This window comes from Cajanus cajan, chromosome 10 (genome assembly GCF_000230855.2).
Source record: "Cajanus cajan strain Asha chromosome 10, NIPB_CcT2T_4, whole genome shotgun sequence".
Lineage (NCBI taxonomy): Eukaryota > Viridiplantae > Streptophyta > Magnoliopsida > Fabales > Fabaceae > Cajanus > Cajanus cajan.
The window spans coordinates 29833291-29856402 of record NC_138526.1 but is presented as its reverse complement, the minus strand read 5'-3'; the positions used below and the strand labels follow the sequence as shown (position 1 = coordinate 29856402).

The following is a 23112-nucleotide window of genomic DNA, read 5'->3' as shown; positions in this document are numbered from 1 at the left end:
TTTCTAACTTAATTTGCTCGATTCTCCTTACTTTCTCTGCTAACTGGGCCATATCCCTTAATTGCTCATTGACTAATTTTTTACGAATCGAGAAATCTAACCCTGTTGCAGCAATCTTAACTAATTCGTGTTCAGGAATATTATTATAACATCAAGATTTTAATTGCTTAAACCTATTTAGATAGTCGTCTAACGTTTCACGATTTTGTCTTTTAACATTCATCAAATCGACTATACTAACTTTCGTTTCTCCTCGAAAAAAATGTTCATGGAAGTTACCTTCTAAATGAGCCCAAGAATTTATCGAATTAGGAGGCAATGTTGTGAACCATGTAAAAGCATGCTTAGTAGCGAACTCGGAAAATACTTCATTTTTAAATACATTATTCGCTAAATCTCCACATTCGACTAAATATCTAGCTATATGTTCAACAATGGACTCATTTAATTCTCCCGCAAATTTTGAAAATTTCGGGAATTTTGCCCCCCTAGGCAGTTCTACCTGAGTTATGTATTCTGGAAAAGCAGACACAAAATAGGGACGTTCATTTTGACCTACCTCGAACCCATGCCTGTTTAGTACCCTTTCTACAATTTGATCTAGGTTATCATCAAGGATCCTATTAGGTCGACCTAAGTTTTGGGGAAAAACTCCATTTCCTCCTAGATTTTCCATATCGTTTAAATTTGCACTCATAGCTCTCAAAGGTGGACTATCACCCAATTTGTCTCCTATTTTATTTATTAATTCATATAAAGGGGTCATTATATTATGCATCTGAGTTGACAACAAATTAACCATGTCATGATTACTATGGTCCATTTGTTGTCGAAGGGCTATCATGGCCTGATTACTAATACCTGTGGGGACATAACTACTCTGTCGAATCAGAGACCCTTCATGACTTGTCCCTACATGTTGATACGGGTCTTGCATAAAAAAACCCAAACCATTCGGTCCAGGATTATATCCTTGTGGAGACACGTGCATTTGTGAATTTGGCCCTAAATAGGGCACTGGCATTTCGACATGTACAGGTTGGGTATTTCGCCAATTCTGTGGCATACCCCAGGGATATTCTCTAGTGGCATTCGCGAATTCTTGGGAAACATTGGTTTTCCTAGCCACATTTTCGAGTACAACATGGGGTGATGCCCCCCTTGTCCCAGTAAGCACATTATCTGAGTTTGGATTCACGTGTTTTACATCTACTTGAGTGTCATTGTTCATTTCTCTCCTATTATTAGACGTAGACATGGTTCTTCCACTCCTAAGTCTTATACAACATGTATACCTAACACTAGTTCAATTATGTTTTCAATTAAACGTGTCCCACCGGGCGTGCCAATTTGTTTGTGGTGGAACTAGTTAGGATTCTTTTTATTCGAACTAGCACGAGAAACGTTTCAACTTAGGTATTTGGCATTTTGGAACTCTATGAAGAACAAGAAGTGGAGTATAAAGATTTAATAATTACTTGTTTCCAAATATTCATCAATGATTAACAAGCAATAATATTCGTTCATATAAATCCTCAAATAAATAGAATGAACAATAAATATATTTGCAATACAAATCATGGTTCACTTCGCATAATTGACAAGAATTACAATATTAAAGTTAAACAATCTATAACTATGTGATTAAAAGAAGGAAGCTACACTAATCCTAATCCTTAAAAGAGAAAAGAAATGTGGCCGAGAAATGTTCATACCCAGTAATTCCGTGCACGAAAGCCATATACGCAGGCAGTGAGTGCTTGAGAGTTTCAAGTATGATGTTTTCCGACCCCTATAAATCACTATGCTTCTCTTATTTATAGAGTCATTCGAGGGCGGTTAATTTTATGTACGTGCGTTATTGGAAAATAACCGCTATCCACCATGTTTATCACGTGGCTTTAAGATGTAACTTCTAGTAACCGTTCGCCCCATGTTTTACTTTTTCGATTTGATCTTTAATAACCACCATGGTATGTCTTAACTGTCCCAAACCTCCATTGACTTCCTTTCATATTTTCAAATCAATCTCGAGTATGCATGTTCATAATTTCTTATGTTCCTTCTCAGTAGGTGCTTAATCAATCGATTCTTTCGAGTGACACACTATTTTTCAAGTGACCCTAACACCTGTGTAGTTATAAGTTTCTATTCTTGCTATGGTTGTTACTCATATGTATATGTGTCTTTGTAGATTCATGAGGAAGGTACTTAATAACCCTCGTGATATACTGCAGAAAAGAAATTATTTTCAAATAATCTGAATATTTGTTGTTTGTGGGTGTATGTTTTTAATATGACTAGAATTACACACACATAGTGAGAAAGCAATAAAAGTTGTAACATTTTTAAAACTTAAGATTTTTCAAATTAATCTTGTGACTTTTATTAACCTTTATTCTTGACTATCTATGCATGGTTGTATTGTTAAGATTTAATAACCTCACGGGTAAAAATTGCTTACATATCTCTCTGTCTGTCTACCTATTTAAGTTTGGATGATGTTGTTTCTTTTGATCAACATAAATAAATTATAGCTTTGAATCCTTTTTACAGATTTAGGTTTTTGTTAACCTTTGATAGAAAAATGTGTATTCAATTCTACTATAAAATTAAGAGATATATATTTTTATTTTTATACCTGAATTCAAGTTCTAAAAATAACTTTCATCAAACAATTATCCTCCACCCCCAAGTTTTCTGTTTTTATGACCTGTACAATTTATCTTGTATAACTGATGTGGATGTTGAATTACAGGTCTTAAAGACGAATGATCTTCTTGATGTACAACAAGAACAACCTTATGATGATGTCACCTTGAAGTTGGCCCCTTCGCTTTAAAATGCTCAAAGTTGATATTAAGTTCCTTGTTCCTTGTGACAAGTCCTTGTGTACATAGGTAAAATTTCTGTACATTTTTAAGACTTTTATAACTCGAGTAGGATAAAAAAGTGATAATAGAAACTAATTGAGTAGGAAAGAGATTGTTGGAGGTTTGACTAATTCTAGTGGAATATTGAGTGAGTAAAAATATTACGTGGAAAACCCTCAATTGATAATGAAAAAATCACTGATAAGGTTTGAGAAATATTTTTACCAAGTGAAAGAGAAATTACAAACTTTTTATTTATACAAGGAGAGAACATTAACACACTCTTATAATAGGAGAATACACTCATTTAGAACGCTCTTGCTTCTAACTCTCAAATGAGGAGCTACAATTTAGGATGCTATTGTGGGGGATCATTCATAAGGCTTTGTTTATATCCTATGTTTGGAAGTCTTTACCAAGACTCACTTGATGTAGGACTAGGTCTCTAACAGAGCATTGCGCTGTTCCCTCAAATCATGTTTGTAGATTTTAGTTTTGTTCAAATCTGTACCAAGTTATAGTCATTTTATAACATATTCCTTATATTTTTTTTGCCTGTGTGCCGATTCCTCTGCTTTTCAATCTTGACACTGTTATCATATTCTTTCTCTGGAGAAATCCAGGGATGAGAGGAAAATGAAAGGATGAAAAGATAAGTTCTTTGTGGAGTGTTTTAACCTACTTTGTTCAGAGGATATCCATGCCATACAATCCAAAATATGTTTTTTCATCCGTTTGAAACGTCTTTGTTTCTTTATGCTTCTCTCATTTTTTTTCTTTATTGATTTGCAGGTGGATTTCTAGCCTAGGACGGAAATGCGTTTGGGGCGTACAAGGCAAAATTATGACCAGCTTAAAGAGATGGTCTTTGTCAATGTTTTGCATGTAAATTTGAATTAGTGTTTATTTTTATATTAAATTATAATGATTGGATTCATTATTTAATCTATATATAGTTGGCTAACAAAAGAAGAACTTAAATTAAGATTATGTGTTTTTCTACCTAGTTTAGTCTGATATTTGTGTTAACTTTATTAAGTGTGGGACATCAAATATTAAAAAATAATTTTAAATTTCTACTTAAGTTAATTGTAATTTGTAGGAAAAATTATTTTATTTTTATTTTCTTGTTTAAAAGTACGTGTGGAACAAGAGTCAAACATGTAGGATTGTACAAAAAAAAAATTGGGAGATAAAAGTTGATGTTCCAAGAGCCAAATGGTTTGTCTTCGCTTCTGAACTTGTACTTTAGCCCATATATTGCGTAGGTTAGAGATTTTATTATATATAACTAAAATTTATAATAAATTATATTTTATTAAATATATTTGAATATATAAGTTATATTATATTTGTAATTTGTATAAGTAAATATTTTTAAATAAATAAATTATATTTTAGATTTATCATAGATAGTTTAAATTATGATATAAGATTATTATAATTAATTTATTAAAAATAAGAAAATTCAATTTAAAAGTAAATATGATAAATATAAACTGATATAGATAAGAAATATAAAGAATTTACAAATTCTCACTGAAAAAAAAAATAAAATTGTCCATGTTAAAAAGAAAGTCTTAAAATTAAAATATTTTCGCTTTAAATAGTTGTGTTCAATGTAAGAGGTGAATGTGCTGGTTGGATTGTGCTTAGTTCTAAAGGAATTCCATGCACTTCGAAACTATGAATAGTGTTGGCATAATGTAACTCAGCTCATCATGTTCAACATAGCACAAGTATCTTTAATAATCAATAGGATAATAAATTGTTTTGCTTGTAAAAGGCGATTTCTCAGCCCATAAAGAAGTGTTTGAATTTAAAGTTTACTACTGGTGACAGGTTTGATAACTCTGGGGAATGAAATGAGTGACTGCACAGTAAAATGCAGCAACTTGATTGATTTTAAAATGCCTTTCAACTAGGTAGTATGAAGGTTAAATTCTGAATCAAAATTTACGGTGGTCTATTTTCCAGTATGCAAAAAACACCACTTAGCTAACAGGTGCGGTTTAAATTTATTGACCATATAGTAATTTCCAAATTCAGTCTGAGTTAGGTTATCAACACAACTAGCTGAATATTATCTAGAATTAGCCAATAAATTTATGATGCCCAAAACCATAAACAAGCAAATAAAAAAGATAACCATAATGTAAACACCAACCGTTGATTTAGAATTCTTTTGCCACCAAATTGAGTTGGCACAAGTAAAGAGAAACTCCTCGCATTTAATCAAGTGTCCAAGAATCAAATTTTATATTTTGTGAATGCAAAAAATTCAAGTTACCAGAGGATATTTATCTATTTAGTATCTGTCAAATTTTTGAAAAAAATATCCTTCTGTTGAATGGAAGATATTATTTGGTAATAAAAAAGAAAAATAGAGTTCACTTGTCACCATTGGTTCTCATCATTTATTATATGCTTTAAATTTATAGAGTACGAGAGGGATAAATTGCTGACAAGGGTAGAGCATACTTTGTTTAAACTAACGAAGAAACAGTGCACCAGCAATCATTTGTCAGCAACAAGGGCCTCAATTTTGTTTTCAAGGTGAGCTTCATGATCCTCAAGGCGACCTTTGGCTGCATTCTCCCAACGGACCAACGCTGGCACCCCAGTGAGCTTGAACATAAATGTAAGAGTTAAAAGCTTACTATCAAGTTATACAACATAAATAAACTTATGTTGTTCTGTTGAGAAAATAGGTTATGCACAGTTACACTGTCATACTTGATTCAAGCCCTACAAATAATGCTTTGTTCAAAATTAAGCATCCTTGTGAATAGTTACAGTCCCCAGCTCCCAAATTTTTTTTTTGAGATGTAAACTTTATGTTTTATGACTGATGTGGAAGTTGAATGATAGATCTCAAAGACGTTGATGTACAACCAAAAAAACCTTATGGTGATGTCAGCTTGTAGTCAACCTCCATAAGGTTTTTTTTGGTTCAATAGAGGAAAAGACACCTCACTGTACTAGTACATCAATTTGATCCCAAAAATTTTTCTTTATTGATCTGCCGTTGGGTGTGTATAGCAGACACAAGGCAAATTATGACCAGATTGACAGATGTTTTACGTCACTTTATTTTGCATGTACATTTGCATCATGTTTAATTTATATTAAACATAATGGTTGACTTCCTCCGTTTATTTAATCCATATATAGTTGACAAAAAACAGAACATAATTTAGGATTAAGTTTGAGTTTCCACCAAGTAGTTATGTCTGATTTTTATTCATGTGCCACATAAAATTCAAAGATGATGCTCCATTAGCCAAGCTCAAGTGGTCTGCCTTTGCTTCCCAATGGGTCTGTAATTGGGTCTTGCTTAAGTTCTAATTTCTGAAGAAATTCCATAATCCATGCAATTCAAAATCATGAATAGTTGTAGTACATGTAACTCATCTCATGTTAAACATAGCACAAGCATCTTCAGTAACCAATGGGATAAGATTTTGTTTTGCATGTATAAGGCGATCTCTGAGCTCATTCATCTAAACAACAGTGTGTTTGAATTTAACATTTTTCCCACAGCAACCCAACTTTCTCTGTGATGACTCTGGGGAATGAAAGGAGTGACTGCACAGTAAAATGCAGCAACCTGATTCATTTTAAAAAGCCTTCAAAACTCGGCTATGTAGTATGAAGGTGTGAATTCTGGATCAAAATTTTCAGTCTGCAAAAACACCACATAGGTAACTGGTGCAGTTTAAATTGTTGATCACATAGTAATTTCCACATTCAGGATATTGCTTAGGTGGTAAACAGCAAGCTGAACATTATCCAGTACATTTATGATGCCCAAAACCATAAAAAAGCAAACAAAAAGTAACCATTTATTTGTAGAGTTCCCTTGTCACCATTGGTACTCATCATTTATTATATGCTTTAGAAGCAAAATTATAAAGTATGAGAGGGACAAATTGCTGACAAGAGTAGAGCATCTATTGTTTAAACTATCTAAGAAACAGTGGACTGTAACAATCATTTATCACTTGTCAGCAACAAGAGGTTGAATTTTGTGTTCAAGGTGAGCTTCATGATCCTCAAGGCGATCCTTGACTGCATCATTCTCCCAACGTGATGTGCTTCCACTTGGATGCACATGGATTCTTCACTCCTTCTCGGATTCCTTGGAAGATTCTTCAAGGATTAGAGACGCCTCAAAGGAGCAAGGTGACCTAGGCTTGCATACAAGCTAAGTTCTAAGAAGGTAAGGTGTCCTAGCTCTACAAGGAGAAGCTCTCAAGGAGGGTAGAGGCTAGGAGTAAAATGACTTCGGATGAGAGATTTCTTTGAGAAGAATACTCATTCAATAATGTCCAAAGTGTCTACAAAACTCGGTCATAAGGAAGTTTATAGGCTAAATTAGGTTAAGGGTTTAAGTTGGGTTTACCTAGAGTTAAGTAAAACCATGGTATGGTTATCTTAACTCTAGGCGCCAAAATTTGAATTCTAAAATTCAAATTTTGGTGCCAACCGGTCACCCTCCCATGTGCACACATTTGGCATGTAATTAGGAAGCCATTTGAGTTGCATTTCGGATCACACCATGTGCATGTGTTGCACATGGCCGAAATGCACACCAAATGTGCTACTAATTAAATGCTAATGTAATTCCACATGTAACTCTAATTAACCTAAATTCAAATGACCTTCAAATGAAACTCCTATGCTACTAGGCCGAAAATACAAGGCCCAAAAGAAATACATGGCACTAAGGCCTACTCCTATACTAGCCCTAATCTAATTGGGCTTGATTCAAGGCCCAACAAAATAAAGTGGTGGGCTTTCCTTGGGCTTGGGCCCACTCTTCATGCATCCTTCTTGCCATTGCTCTAGTAGTTGGGCCCTTAGCCCATGGGCCTCCTCCATCATCCCCTCCCTCTTGAAGAGGATTTGACCTCAAATCCAGAGCATCCTCCTCTAGGGTAGCTAGTCCTGTAAACAAAGATAGATCAGAAACATTGAAACTAGAACTAACACCATACTCAGAAGGGAGATCTAGAACATAGGCATTGTTATTGATTTTCCTAAGGATTTGGAAGGGTCCATCTCCTCTAGGACTAAGCTTTGACTTTCTTTTGGAAGGAAACCTATCCTTCCTAAGGTGTAGCCAAACCCAGTCACCTTCCTTGAAGATAACTTCCTTCCTACCCTTATTATTGTATTTTTGGTATTTTTCTGTTTGGGATTGAATATGATCTCTAACCCTCTCATGTAATTTCTTGACAAACTCAGCCCTAGATGTGCCTTCTTTATGAATAAAGGAAGCAACATCCGGAAGAGGTAATAAATCCAATGGGGTAAGAGGATTAAAGCCATAAACAATCTCAAATGGAGACATGTTAGTGGTCTTGTGAACCACCCTATTGTAGGCAAACTCCACATGAGGAAGATAGTCATCCCATGACTTCTTATTGCCTTTGAGGATTGCCCTCAACATAGTCCCTAGAGACCTATTTACTACCTCAGTTTGCCCATCAGTTTGGGGATGACATGTGGTAGAAAATAGTAGTTTAGTTCCAAGCCTTGCCCAAAGAGTTTTCCAAAAATGGCTTAAGAACTTAACATCTCTATCAGAGACTATAGTTTTGGGTAACCCATGTAGTCTCACAATCTCTTGAAAGAATAACTTAGCAATGTTACTTGCATCATCCACTTTGTGGCATGGAATAAAGTGTGCCATTTTGCTAAAACGGTCCACAACCACAAATATGGAATCTTTTCCTCTTGGGGTTCGAGGCAAACCAAGGATAAAATCCATGGAAATGTCTACCCAAGGAGAAGAGGATATAGGCAAAGGTGTGTAAAGCCCATGAGGTTTAGTGGTAGACTTTGCTTGTAAACAAGCAATGCAACTACTACAAAACCGTTGGACATCTCGCTTCATATGAGGCCAAAAGAATTTCTCTCTCAAGAGGGAAAGAGTTTTGTCAATTCCAAAATGCCCCATGAGCCCACCCTCATGGCTCTCCCTAACCAAAAGTTTTCTAATAGATCCTTGGGGTATACAAAGTTTGTTTTCTTTAAAAAGAAACCCCTCAGAAATATAGTAACCTTGGTAAGGTTTTTGAATACATAAAGAATAAAAGTTAGCAAAATCAAGGTCTTTCTCATACAACTCCTTGATGTCATCAAACCCTAGTATTTGAGAACCTAAGGTGTTCAATAAAACATGTCTTCTTGATAAAGCATCAGCTACTACATTAGTAGAGCCCTTTTTGTATTTGATGACATAAGAAAATTGTTCTAAATACTCAACCCATTTTGCATGCCTTTTATTTAATTTATGTTGACCCTTCAAATATTTAAGTGATTCATGATCACTATGTATGACAAATTCCTTGGTCACAAGATAATGTTCCCAAGTTTGAAGGGCACGAACTAAAGCATATAACTCTTTGTCATAGGTAGGGTAGTTCAAGGTAGCCCCATGAAGTTTTTCACTGAAATAAGCTATTGGGTGACCACCTTGTAACAACACAGCTCCTATGCCAAGTCCTGAAGCATCACATTCTAGCTCAAAAGTTTTAGAAAAATCAGGCAAAGCTAGAACAAGTGCTTGAGTGAGCTTATGCTTTAGATCTTGGAAAGCTAAGGTATGTTTTTCCTTCCATTCAAAGGCCACATCCTTCTTCACCAACTCATTGAGAGGTGAAGCTAATGTAGAGAAGTTAGGAACAAATCTCCTATAAAAGCTTGCCAATCCATGGAAGCTCCTAACTTCACTTACATTAGTAGGAATAGGCCATTCTTGGATGGCTTTAATTTTCTCGGGGTCCACATGAACCCCATCTTTACTCACCACAAACCCTAAAAAAATAACATTATCTACACAAAAAGTACACTTGTCTACATTGGCAAACAAGTGATTGTTTCTAAGAACAAGAAAAACTTGTCTTAGGTGATCCACATGATCACTTAGACTTTGGCTATAGATTAGAATATCATCAAAATAAACAACTACAAACTTACCAATGCAATCCCTAAGAGCATGATTCATCAACCTCATGAATGTACTAGGTGCATTAGTAAGCCCAAAAGGCATTACTAACCATTCATATAATCCAAACTTAGTCTTAAAAGCGGTTTTCCACTCATCACCTTCTTTGATTCTAATTTGGTGATATCCACTCTTAAGATCTACCTTGGAAAATACGGATGACCCATGCAATTCATCAAGCATGTCATCAAGCCTAGGAATTGGGTGCCTATATTTTATGGTAATGTTGTTGATGGCTCTACAGTCACAACACATCCTCCATTTTCCATCTTTTTTTGGCACCAAAATGACAGGTACAGCACAAGGACTTAGACTCTTTTGAATCCAGCCCTTCTCCAACAACTCATGTACTTGCTTCTCTATCTCTTTGGTTTCTTGTGGATTAGTCCTATAAGCTGGTCTATTTGGAAGACTAGCCTCAGGCACAAGATCTATTTGATGCTCTATTCCCCTAAAAGATGGAAGTCCAACTGGACCTTCTTTGGGAAATATATCATCAAATTCATTTAAAAGATTTTTCACCTTAAGAGGTAGAGTAGTTTCCAAAGAAGATGTGGCAGTGCAAGTTAATGTTCCTCTACACATGAGGATATGAGATGATGATTCAAGAAAGAGAGAAGTTTTGTGTAAAGGTTTTGATTGAAAACTCTCTTCTTGAACTATCTCTAGAGAGGGAACATTAATCTCTCTAGAATCCTCCTTTTCATCAATTTTTAAAAGTTTTTTTTTTTTTCAACTTTTTTTTGTTTTCCTTTTTCTTGCTCACGTTTGGCCTTCATTTGTACTTGATCTTCTTTCACGTGTGAAGGTGATAAAGGATGAAGCACAAACTTTTTACCCTTATGTGTGAAAGTTATTTTATTAGTTAGGCCATCATGATGAGTTTGTTTATCAAATTGCCATGGCCTACCTAATAAAATATGACAAGCCTCCATAGGAACTACATCACATTTAACTTTATCTTGATAGTTCCCTATGGAAAACTCTACTTCCACTTGTTGGTTGACCACCATATCCCCATCATCATTAAGCCAATGAAGTTGATAAGGTTTTGGATGGGGTGTGGTAGTCAAACCCAACTTTTCAACCATCCTAGTGCTACAACAATTGCACCAAGATCCACTATCCACTATGAGAGAACAAGCCTTGTTTGAAATGTTACATCTTGTATGAAAGATGTTCTCTCTTTGGGATTGTGTATCACTAGGTTGGTTATTGAGGATCCTTCTCATCATAAGAAGTTCCCCATTATAAGGGTAAGTAACCTCACATGGCTCTTCTTCACTTGCTTCTTCTTCATCCTCACTGGAAGATGAAGAAGTAGTAGCTTCATCTTGGCTACTATAAATATCTTGGCCCCTTAAAATCATAACTTTCTTAGTAGGGCATTGAGAAGCAATGTGGCCTCTCCCAAGACACTTAAAGCATTTTATGTCACTAGTCTTAGTGCTAGTGTGTGAAGTGTTTGTTTTCTTCTCTTTTTCTTTTTCTTTACCTTTGTCTAGGTTTTTAGAGGGAAAAGTATTTTTTTCGAAATCATTTGTCTTGCCCTCCCTCTTGTAGTCAACTTTTGAAAAAGATGATGAGTATGAGCTTTTAGAACCTTTTCGCAAATTTTGTTGTTCAACCTTGATGCAAAGTTGAACCAAATCATTTAAATCCCTATAAGGGAGAAGCTCTACTTTATCTCTTATGTCAAAAGTCAACCCACTTAAAAACCTAGCAATTGTAATATTTTCTTCCTCCCTAATACCAGCCCTCATTAAGTACAACTCCATTGTTTGTCTATACTCTTCCACAGTCATATTTTTTTGATGGAGTCGTTGGAGCTTATTGATAAGCTCCCTAGTATAGTAAGAGGGAATATGTCTCCTCCTCAAGGCACTCCTTAATTCATTCCAATATTGAATTGGAGGGTCATTATGGAGACGCCTATCCCTCACTAAAGAAGTCCACCAATACATGGCGTGACCTTGAAAACTTAGGGTTGCTAAGGAGACTTTTCTTTCTTCATTCACTTGATGACAAGTGAAAATTTGTTCCACCTTCATTTCCCAATCTAGGTACCCCTCAACATCATCTTTCCCATGAAAATAAGGGAGATCTACCCTAGATTCCCTTGGCTTGGGGGCCCTATGCACTCTTCTAGGAGGGGGTTGATAATGATCTCCTAAAACAAGACTATCATCATTCATTGACTCTCCTAGAGTAGAACTATGGTGGGAACTATGTCTACTTCGGTGCTTGTGATGGAATTTTTCTTCTTTCTCCTTTAATATTCGAATCTCTTCCTCTAGAGTAGCAAGTTGAGCCTCTCTTTCAAGTTTTTCTTTAAGTTTTTGCTTGGCTTCTTGCTTCTTCCAAAGCTTAAGTGATCTTAATTCATGTGTTACTTTTGACAAGTCATTGTAATCACTTGAATTACTATCACTTTGAGGAGTAGAAAACTCTTCCATTATAGGAGAAAGGGGCTTTTTGAAAAATGGTTTTTGAAAATCAATTGTTTTTATGCAAGGTTAAGACTAAGTACTTAGAGGATTATGTATACAAATTGAACTTTGGAGGGAGGTGAGCTACTAGGAGCCACTTAAAAACCAAGCCTCTTTAAGTAAAAATTACTAATCCCCTTTGTAGTTAATCTCTACCAAATTCTTTTCAATGAAAATGATTTTTGATGTTTTTGTGAACTATGATAAGCTAGACGTATAAAAGCAATTAAAACAAGGTTTAAACAACAAAAATTAAACTACCTAACGTATCCTAAGGTGAGAGCTTGAGAGATACCAAAGATCAATCAAGGACCACTCCCACCAAGTACTAACGAAAATTGTAAACTTAAGGAGAGATGGTTGTGTACCAAAGACACTCCCAAGACACTCCTTGTAAAGGCCAAATACAAAGTATAACAACAAAGAACAAGTGGCTGAAATGAAATATTAAAAACAGCCACAAAGAATTAGTGATGGATTAGTGACCAAATTTTGCAACAAAATTCAAATTTAGTAAGGTAAAAATCGGTCACTAAAAATCCGTCACTAATGCTTATACATTTTTTTTTTTTAAATTCAAATACAATTGAAATTAAACTCCAAGCTGCTTCACGGTTTTCCAGTCCAGCATCCACCAAATTTCCAGCCAAGAAGTGTTTATGGTTTGTGTTTAAAGGTTCAAAAACCGCAAGCCACTTTTATCCTTCCTCCTCCTTTCCTTAGGCTTCTTTTGATGACCCTTGTAGAACTAGCTTCCAAGAAGATAGGCTAGGTCAAGCTTAGGTCACTCTTTGATTAGCACAAGATTAAAACAGCAAAAGACAATATGGAAGGAAAAGAAGACAAGAGTAGATTAAGTAGTGACAAGCTTATATGACACCAATGAAATAGTTGACTAGAACTAGAAGGAATTGACCTAGGAATAGTTCTAGAGTAGATGCACAAAACCAAAACACTCAAAATAGATGAGTTGAAAAATTCTTTTTATGAATCAAAATCAACTAGCAACCGAGAAGAAACACATAGAGAAACTAACTCCTTAATGGCTTTTTTTTCTTTTCAAATTAGGTTTAGCACATTTTTTTTTAATGTTGTTTTGAATTTCTTTTGATCTTTCTTCTAATTTTTTTTTTTTTTTTTTTATCAAATAGGAGTTGCCTTTTGTTGCTCACAAAAATTGGTCACTAATGATTCTCGGTCACCCTTAGTATTAGCACTAAAAACCGGTTCAAACTAGTTGCCAAATACTAGTGAAATTAAGTGCAAATTCAAGTGACATGTGACATGCTTTTTATGCTTGTAATTTAGACTTGCACATGCACGGTTTTTAGGCTCCAACTCAAATTCAAATTTGAATTTCCAAACACCAATTTCAGCACACTCCAACTCATACAAAATCAAACCTCACGGATTTGAAATTTTTATGTAAGACATTTTCAATAAAATTTTGGGAAACCTAAAATTCTAAGAAAACTACTAATGATCTAGTAGTAGTTTATGAACTCAAAAATGAAACAAAATTCATGAGCTTATACCAAAGAAAAGAAATGGATCTCGGCCAAATCCAGAAAATTATTTCAAGATGCAAATCAAAAATTAAAAAGGATCAACAAGCATAGCTAAGATAGATGAACATATAAGAACTACACAAACCTACTAGACATGGATTTAAAAATAAAAGACTCAAGCATTTAATTGACCGAATAAGATGCAAAGAAGACTCAAACAAAATCAAAAGCTATTAGGCAGAAAATTCCTAATTGAACACAAGAAGAAATTAGCATGATTCATGAAAGCATATAACATAGGCGCATATGAATCATTCAAGCAATACAAACTAGATCCATCAAATTTTGAAACAAAAACTAGATCTAGGAAAGAATCAACTCAATTGTGACATGAACTCAAAAATTTAACAAGATGAAACTCAAGATGAACTCAAGAACAATTTGGAACCACGGATCAAAATTCAAGAAGATGAACTTATCTCTTGAAGACCGAAGCTCTTGATACCACTTGATGTGCTTCCACTTGGATGCACATGGATTCTTCACTCCTTCTCGGATTCCTTGGAAGATTCTTCAAGGATTAGAGACGCCTCAAAGGAGCAAGGTGACCTAGGCTTGCATACAAGCTAAGTTCTAAGAAGGTAAGGTGTCCTAGCTCTACAAGGAGAAGCTCTCAAGGAGGGTAGAGGCTAGGAGTAAAATGACTTCGGATGAGAGATTTCTTTGAGAAGAATACTCATTCAATAATGTCCAAAGTGTCTACAAAACTCGGTCATAAGGAAGTTTATAGGCTAAATTAGGTTAAGGGTTTAAGTTGGGTTTACCTAGAGTTAAGTAAAACCATGGTATGGTTATCTTAACTCTAGGCGCCAAAATTTGAATTCTAAAATTCAAATTTTGGTGCCAACCGGTCACCCTCCCATGTGCACACATTTGGCATGTAATTAGGAAGCCATTTGAGTTGCATTTCGGATCACACCATGTGCATGTGTTGCACATGGCCGAAATGCACACCAAATGTGCTACTAATTAAATGCTAATGTAATTCCACATGTAACTCTAATTAACCTAAATTCAAATGACCTTCAAATGAAACTCCTATGCTACTAGGCCGAAAATACAAGGCCCAAAAGAAATACATGGCACTAAGGCCTACTCCTATACTAGCCCTAATCTAATTGGGCTTGATTCAAGGCCCAACAAAATAAAGTGGTGGGCTTTCCTTGGGCTTGGGCCCACTCTTCATGCATCCTTCTTGCCATTGCTCTAGTAGTTGGGCCCTTAGCCCATGGGCCTCCTCCATCACAACGGATCAACGTTGGAACCCCAGTGAAGTTGAACTTTGGGTCCACCCTCCATGGATGCCGAGGGTTCCTCCATGTTGGTCTGTCTCCAACATAAGCTCTCAAAAGTGCAATGTCATCAGGTGAAGCCTCCAGCTTCTTGTAGATCACAGGTTCTGCTCTCACACAATCTAAGAACCAAAAGGAGAAAACTAGTCATAATCATGGATTCTCATATACTACTCACGCATCTCGGTATCATCAAACTTTCATTGGTAATTTATATTCACCACTATAGAATGAAAGAATTGAAGCAGTCACAGAGCATCGATACGTGAGAAGCTCTTCTTCCTGCAAGTTAAACAATGTTCTTGGTTTCCCCAATATTGGAATACAAGAAACTCTTAACCCCCAATTTTGTGGCATGTCATCAAAGAATTTCCATTGATATTGCCACAATTTAACTAAATGAATTCTGATGCATTACAGTTTTTTGCTACTATTTCAAAAAAAAAAAACCCTGAAAAATCCTTGAAAGATTGGAAATAGAGTTGTCAAGTAAACACTCACCTTAGTTTCTGAATATGGAAGACATTGTTATATTGATTTATGAAAATAAAGAAATTATAATTTTTTTTTCTTAATTTAACTACTTAATGTCATTTTAGTCATTAAATTTATATCAATATAATCATTTTATTCACATTTTTTTCTGTTTCAGAGACTACATAATAGCTTCTTTCAAATTTAAGGACCATTTTAGGTGTTTACCTGGAGTTGACACAACCACCAAATTACCACACTCGGAATTATTAAATGAGAAATTGAGAAGCGTTAGATGAAGATGAAATGAGTAAGATACCAGGGCACCAGCTGAGAGAGGTAGCAGGATCTTTGTCAGCCAAGAAGAGGATGAGATTTGCCTTGTTTTTTGGAGCCTCTGATCGGAACTTCTCAAACACCCCATCAAAGCTCGACACCGTCGCCTCTAACACCTTCAATGCCATCTTCTCTACAAAACAAAAATTCACACCACTCAATTCTCAGTTTCTCTTCCTACTGAAATTTTCATACACTATCATATGATCCCACCATACCCCTTACCTTATGCTTATTTATTTATTTATAATAAAGTATTTAATGTTGTCCCATTTACTGAAATGTGAAAATGACATAACTTTTCACGTATATTTTGCAAAACAGTTTTTTATGCTCCAGACAAAGAAAACAAGAAGCATAGAACACTACAACGAATGTTGACACTTTTATCTTTATATCTCGATTATATTGGTCTTAATGTATGTAGTCATTTTAATTGTCCAAATACATTCCACAATTTAAGCATATGTCCAAAAAAATTCTAATTGGATCAACAATAAAAGCTAATTAAATTTGTAAAAAAACAAAGAAAACACGGGAGAAATTTGGTCTCATTGAATTTTTTTTTTCCACGTGTATCTCGAGTCCACTTGGACCAGAAACTAGGTTGCATTGAGTTGTAAAAATTCTTTTCTTAAATATTTAAACTCTTCTTTAAAGAATCAATGAGTTTTAATAACGAATGTGGGTAAAACGATATTACATAGCAAACCACAAATCATTGAACCAATGACTTTTGTACTTGTCTAAAGGTACACTAGTAATCTTTTCGTATCCTGAAGGTCGAACGAGTTGCACCAAACTAAGATGCAAAAGGGAGAGGTAACTGCAAAAGGCACTTCAACACTCAAGTTAGGACAAATACGAATATCGATAGTAGTAATAAATGAACAATAACCATACCTTATTTTGTGTGATTATTTATACTGACAGTAATGGGCTTAGACGTAGTGGGCCTCGCTCCCTGATTACCAATTAGGTAATACGATGGCTAATGATGAATTAGCTCCTAACCTTACATTATATTTGTTAATTATGCAACTAGTTGTAATAAGGTTCGTTAATGCCACCATCTCGAGATTCTCGGCTTTCAGCCTAGCCGAGAGGGCAAGGGTCACTCATGGATAAGGATCATGCACTTTGGTGGTTGAGACAACTAAGATGTCCAATTGTAGTGTATCGGGTTGTTTAAATCATATTAGATGTTTTCGGAGCCTCGACCACTAGTGTGGCTAAGATGGCCGAACCAAATACATCTGTGCAGGTTGTTTAGGTCTTATCTAGCACACCTTGGCATGTCATCAGTCAACGAGGCCAACAAGTCCGAGACGAGACGACTGAAGGGTTTCATGTTAGTTTGGTGCAAGTTAAACAATGTACTTGGTTTCCCCAATATTGGAATACAAGAAACTCTTAACCCCCAATTTTGTGGCATGTCATCAAAGAATTTCCATTGATGTACTTACTGAAAATCTACCGTAGAGGTGATCTTCCGAGTAAGGTCGATGAGCCTCCTTCGCTGGTACGCTGGTGTTCCGAGATGGGGGTGGTACCTGCAAAAGAGAGTCTGATGCTAAAGTTAGGGTTTGTATGAGTATAAGTCCCGTATAAATAATGCACGTACCTTAGTGTAAATTAGGGTTGTTACGGTTATGCAATGATGATTTGCGTTTGTCATGATGGTTTTCGATTTAATGCGCCGTCAGGCTCGTCCCTAGGTTGACACGTGGCGTGACCGTTTTGAATTTGGGGGAGAGCCTTTTCTCTCTCTCGTGCCTTTTCCTCTTTTCACTTTACTCTTTCCTCGTTCTTTGGTACTTTGGTAACTCTTTCCGTCTTCTTCCTTCGGCTTCCTTTTTCCCTCTTTCCAACTCATCTTCAAATCTCTTTGTTCCTTTAATGGCGGGCGGACGTGGTGCTGGTTCTTCTGCGCCTGTCAGAGGCAGGGGGCGCGGCAAGGTGGTGGCCGCCAGGAGAGCCGCTGTCGAGAAGTCGGACCCGCCTCCGTCTAAAGACTATTGGAGTTGGGCGTCCCTAGTTATAGCTGGGTCAAGCGTGAAATGGGGGGGTCCAAAGTGTGTTCAGATCGCTTCCGGAGGTCAGCGCGATTTGGGAGACACACCGGATTTGTGACCCTTCCATTTCCCGGATGATCCGGCTGGAGCCTTGTCCAGCTGGTGAGGGTGTGTACATGGGGAGGTCTACCGACCCTCCCCATTTCTATGTCTACCAGTGCCTCTTTCCGAACTTGGGCGTCTGTCTTCCTTTCACCCATTTTGAGTGCAATTTTTTGAATTACATCAACGCGGCTCCTTGCCAGCTGCACCCCAACAGCTGGGGTTTTTTGAGGGCGTTTCAAGTCCTGTGTGCAGTCTTGGGGATAGAGGTGTCCCTCCGCGTTTTTCTTCATTTCTATCAGTTGAAGTTGGGTGTTCCGCCTTATGGCATTCTTTCTCTAAGTGGGAGTAAAGAAGGGGGCTTATTTACCCTTTACTCCCAGTCTTACAAGAATTACAGACAAGAGTTTTTCCGGGTTGCTCTTGTTAATGTTGACCCTTTAGAGGATTGGGTTTTTACTTTGGTGGGCTGCCGAGGCTCCCATTCTACTGGTGTCCTGATCCGTCCAGGTTTCACGGGGTGGACCGTTCGCAACTGACGGCTTCGGAGGATGCCGCCGTTGAGAGTCTTGTAGCGCTCCCTCGCCCGTTGAGAATCTACAAACAAGAATTACAAACTCATTTTGTCGCTTGCGACCTCGGCTCAACGGGAGAGGGGCCTGGAGAGTGAGTGTCTTGTGCCTCGGTGACCTGTTAGGGTTTGTATGGTTTGTCCTTGCTGACGTGTTCTATTTTTCATTTGCAGGCCTCGTGGGGGCAGATTTGTGGCGTGAGCTAAAGCTGAAGCACCACTACAAAGTGACCGAGCTCGAGGTCCCCGAGCCTCCTGAGGAGGAGGTTTCCCCCCTGAAGGTCAACCGAAAGAGGAAGAGGGGTGTGAAAGAGGTCGGGGGGACCTCTACCCCTTGTGAAATGGAGGGGGTCCTCTCCGAGGCTATTGTTGCTGAGGCGGTGGACTTGATAGGGAGTCCTCTGCCCGACGAAGGTGCTCGGGTGGTTACCGAGAGGGTGGCGACGGCTGTTGAGCCACTTGCTCAGCTTATCAGGGTGCCCAGTCAGGCTACGGAGCGTGTCGCTAAGACCGCCGTGGTGAATGTCCTGCCGGATTGTTTCTTATTCTTGTATGTCATTTTTCGGTTTGCTGACCTGAGGCTGTTTGTTACAGGTGGGAATTGTTACTAAGACGGCTACCCATGCTGCTGGGCGGGCCGCTCCGTCCTCCGAGGCGATGGCTCCGGTCGCCGATCAGGCTGCCCAAGCTGCCGAGGTAAGCGGTGTATGCTTGTGACCTTTTTTCAATACGTTGTGCCTCTGGTCGTTCTTGTCGCCACCGGCCCAAACGGGCCTCGGCGGTCGCGAAGACGGTCGAGCTCTCTTTTTATTTTTTGTTTGAAAATGTATTGGATTGTTAGAACGACTTGTTCTCAAACTGAGACCTCGTCGATCTTATCCAATTTATTATTGAAAGAGTCTCACCAATCCAATTTAATCCCAAGCGGGACCCTCCATGGATTAGTGGTTTTTGTAAAAAGGGAGGGTTCGTGGAGTCGCCACCAATGTTTTACTCAAAACATTGGAAAAAGAAGTTAAGGCAATCGATTTCAAAAATCGACTTCGGCCATTATAACCAGAGTCGGGTAAGGGAGTCGGTTACGCGTGAGGAAGGTGTTAGCACCCCACAGCGCCCCTAACGGGTTCCCTATGACGGATTATTTTACAAATAATAGCACAAAATTACTAAATTACCCCTTTTATTTATGAACGATTATTATCTTAAATATCTACATGATGCTTAAATTAAACACACAGAAAGCAGTAAAAGGAGGGAATTAAAGAAAACCTCTTGGAGCGTGCTTTTATAAATCTCAATAAATGCTAGGAGGCTTTGCGGCGCTCCTTCCCTCTACAAGCTCGCTCGACACTCTCCTCGAAGAAAATTTTTGACTAAGGGAATCAAAAAGATTTCCCCTTCGGTTAAATCCGAGACTCAAGCAAAGCGCTCAGAACTCGAGGATTTAACCGGTCCTGACTCCCAGAGAGGTTCCTAAGGCAGAGCACTGCTCAAAAACCCCAGAACACTCAATAAGAGAGTCAAGAAATGGTTCAAAAGTGTGTATTGACGTCAAATGACGCCATATTTATAGGAAATAGGAGCAATACGGGCGCTGGGGTCAATACGGCCCGTATTGAGAATTTGTTCTTCAATACGGCCGTATTGAACTCAATACGGCCGTATTGAAGTTCACAAATCTTCAATACGGCCGTATTGAGTCCAGTACGGCCGTATTGAAGTTCAAAACTTCAATACAGGCCGTACTGGTCCCCAAGCAGCCCGTATTGGTCCCAATTCCTCCTATTTTCTATTTTTAGCTATCCTAAGACCTCTTAGACCTATAGAGAACCCTCCTTGGGCCTTCTGGAAGTCCTTCTGGCTGATCCTTCTTCAGTCTTCGAGAGTCTTCAAGCTTTATTTCCGACCCGGACAATTTTAGGGGTCTACAGCTGCCCCCTCCTTTACTTGGTCAAACGGCCTTTTAGTTTACCGGTTGACAAGTAAAGGAGTTGACCCAATTGTCCGGGTGATGTGCCAACCTTCTGACTTGTAGCGTCTTCCGGTGGAAAATTGGTTGAGTAGCCTCTCCAGGTTAGCCTTGCTAGACGCCCTAGCTGGAAGCTGTGAGTACAACTTCACTCGCTGCCCGAGTCGGAAGTTGCGTACCTCCGTGCTTTCTGAACACTTTGGTACTGAGTTTGCCCTCTCCAGGGTGAGTACCGTCTCTCCAGATACAACTTTACTCGCCGCCCGAGCCGAAAGTTGCATACCTCCGTGCTTTCTGAACACTTTGGTACTGAGTTTGCCCTCTCCAGGGTGAGTACCGTCTCTCCAGATACAACTTTACTCGCCGCCCGAGCCGAAAGTTGCATACCTCCGTGCTTTCTGAACACTTCGGTACTGAGTTTGCCCTCTCCAGGGTGAGTACCGTCTCTCCAGATACAACTTTACTCGCCGCCCGAGCCGAAAGTTGCATACCTCCGTGCTTTCTGAACACTTCGGTACTGAGTTTGCCCTCTCCAGGGTGAGTACCGTCTCTCCAGATACAACTTTACTCGCCGCCCGAGCCGAAAGTTGCATACCTCCGTGCTTTCTGAACACTTCGGTACTGAGTTTGCCCTCTCCAGGGTGAGTACCGTCTCTCCAGATACAACTTTACTCGCCGCCCGAGCCGAAAGTTGCATACCTCCGTGCTTTCTGAACACTTCGGTACTGAGTTTGCTCTCTCCAGGGTAGCTTCACTAGACGCCCTAGCCGGAAGCTGTGAGTACTGTCTCTCCAGATACAACTTTACTCGCCGCCCGAGCCGAAAGTTGCATACCTCCGTGCTTTCTGAACACTTCGGTACTGAGTTTGCCCTCTCCAGGGTAGCTTCACTAGACGCCCTAGCCGGAAGCTGTGAGTACTGTCTCTCCAGATACAACTTTACTCGCCGCCCGAGCCGAAAGTTGCATACCTCCGTGCTTTCTGAACACTTCGGTACTGAGTTTGCCCTCTCCAGGGTCTGCCTCCGTGTTTCTGATCACTTTGGCAAAGTGAGTTTGCCCTCTCCAGGGTCTGCCTCCGTGTTTCTGTTCACTTCGGCAATGGCGAGTTTACCCTCTCCAGGGTCTGCCTCCGTGTTTCTGATCACTTCGGCATGGCGAGTTTGCCCTCTCCAGGGATCTGTGATTGATTTGTCTCCACAGTCCACGATGCTGTTTCGACGGTTTGATTTTGATTTTGATGCCGCTGAGGGCTGGATAACGCAGGGATCCGTCTCGGGGATATGCAGTTACTCATAGGTTCTTGTGTCCCAACTTTGCATTGTATGGTTGGTGCCCATTGAGGAATTTCTGTTTCCTTGGGGTGTAGACACAAAGATGCTCTTTTTGAAATGAGCGATGCCTTATGTTTGGCTGACGTCCTGTCGACGTTGGTGGAGTATCCCGGTTATCCTTATTCGGGTGACTCTTTTTGACTTTTCTGGTTTTTTAGCCTCTGTGTAGGCTGTTATCCGCTAGGGATGTTGACATGTTGATTTTTTGACTGGCCTCTTCTGTTAGGCAGATAGTCTTGATGTTCGATGTTTTGGCGGGATGCCAAATTCCGCTTGGGGAATTTTATTAATCTTTTTGATTTTCTTCCCCTTTTGTGGGGATGCCTCTTGGATAGGCGATCATCCACTGGGGATTGATGTTGATTGGCCTCTTTTGTTAGGCAGATCATCTTGACGTTCATTTGTTAGGCTGAGAGCCAAATTCCACTTGGGGAATAGTTTATTGGTCTTCCTTTTGAAGAGATGCCTCTTTAGTAGGCGATTGGGGATTTGAAGTTTTTATTCATCCCAGAGTATTATTTAGAAAGCCTCTTCAGGCTTAGCTTCACTCATCGCTTTTGAGTTGGAAAGCTATCCTCCATTGGGGAAGTTTAAAGTCCTTAGACATTTTTCTTGGATGATCAGGCCTCTTTGGGGATTTCGCTGATCGCATTCTGATAGCTTTCACTGGGGAATTTGGCCCGTGAGTGTAAGCTTGAGATATCTCTGGGGAATCGAGCCTTTCTAGGCTCAACTATTCTGAAGGAAGAGTATTGTTTCTGCGAGCCTCTCCAGGCTCAATTATTCTGAGGGAGTATTCTTTCTGCGAGCCTCTCCAGGCTCAATTATTCTGAAGGAGTATTATTTCTGCGAGCCTCTCCAGGCTTAATTATTCTGAAGGGAGTATTCTTTCTACGAGCCTCTCCAGGCTCGATTATTCTGAAGGAGTATTATTTCTGCGAGCCTCTCCAGGCTCAATTATTCTGAAGGGAGTATCCTTTCTGCGAGCCTCTCCAGGCTCGATTATTCTGAAGGAGTATTATTTCTGCGAGCCTCTCCAGGCTCGATTATTCTGAAGGGAGTATTCTTTCTACGAG

At 38.7% G+C, this 23112-nt stretch overlaps 1 long non-coding RNA gene and 1 pseudogene across 3 annotated transcripts; one reads left to right on the top strand and one right to left on the bottom strand.

The window, feature by feature from the left end:
- The first annotated feature begins 2525 nt into the window (after positions 1 to 2525).
- Positions 2526 to 5894, top strand: LOC145952629 (uncharacterized). Of its 2 annotated transcripts, none has more exons than XR_014430106.1 (2): positions 2526 to 3758; positions 5315 to 5894. It is a non-coding gene; the product is annotated as an uncharacterized LOC145952629 (long non-coding RNA). The 2 variants fall into 2 exon arrangements; XR_014430105.1 differs by having other exon boundaries at positions 2526 to 4878.
- A 702-nt stretch (positions 5895 to 6596) lies between these two features.
- On the bottom strand, positions 6597 to 16313 carry LOC145952418 (thioredoxin-like protein Clot pseudogene; annotated as a pseudogene). The gene is made up of 3 exons (XR_014429960.1): positions 16031 to 16313; positions 15058 to 15359; positions 6597 to 6993 (listed from the first exon to the last, which is right to left on the bottom strand). The product of XR_014429960.1 is annotated as a thioredoxin-like protein Clot pseudogene (transcript).
- Between the last annotated feature and the right edge of the window lie 6799 nt (positions 16314 to 23112).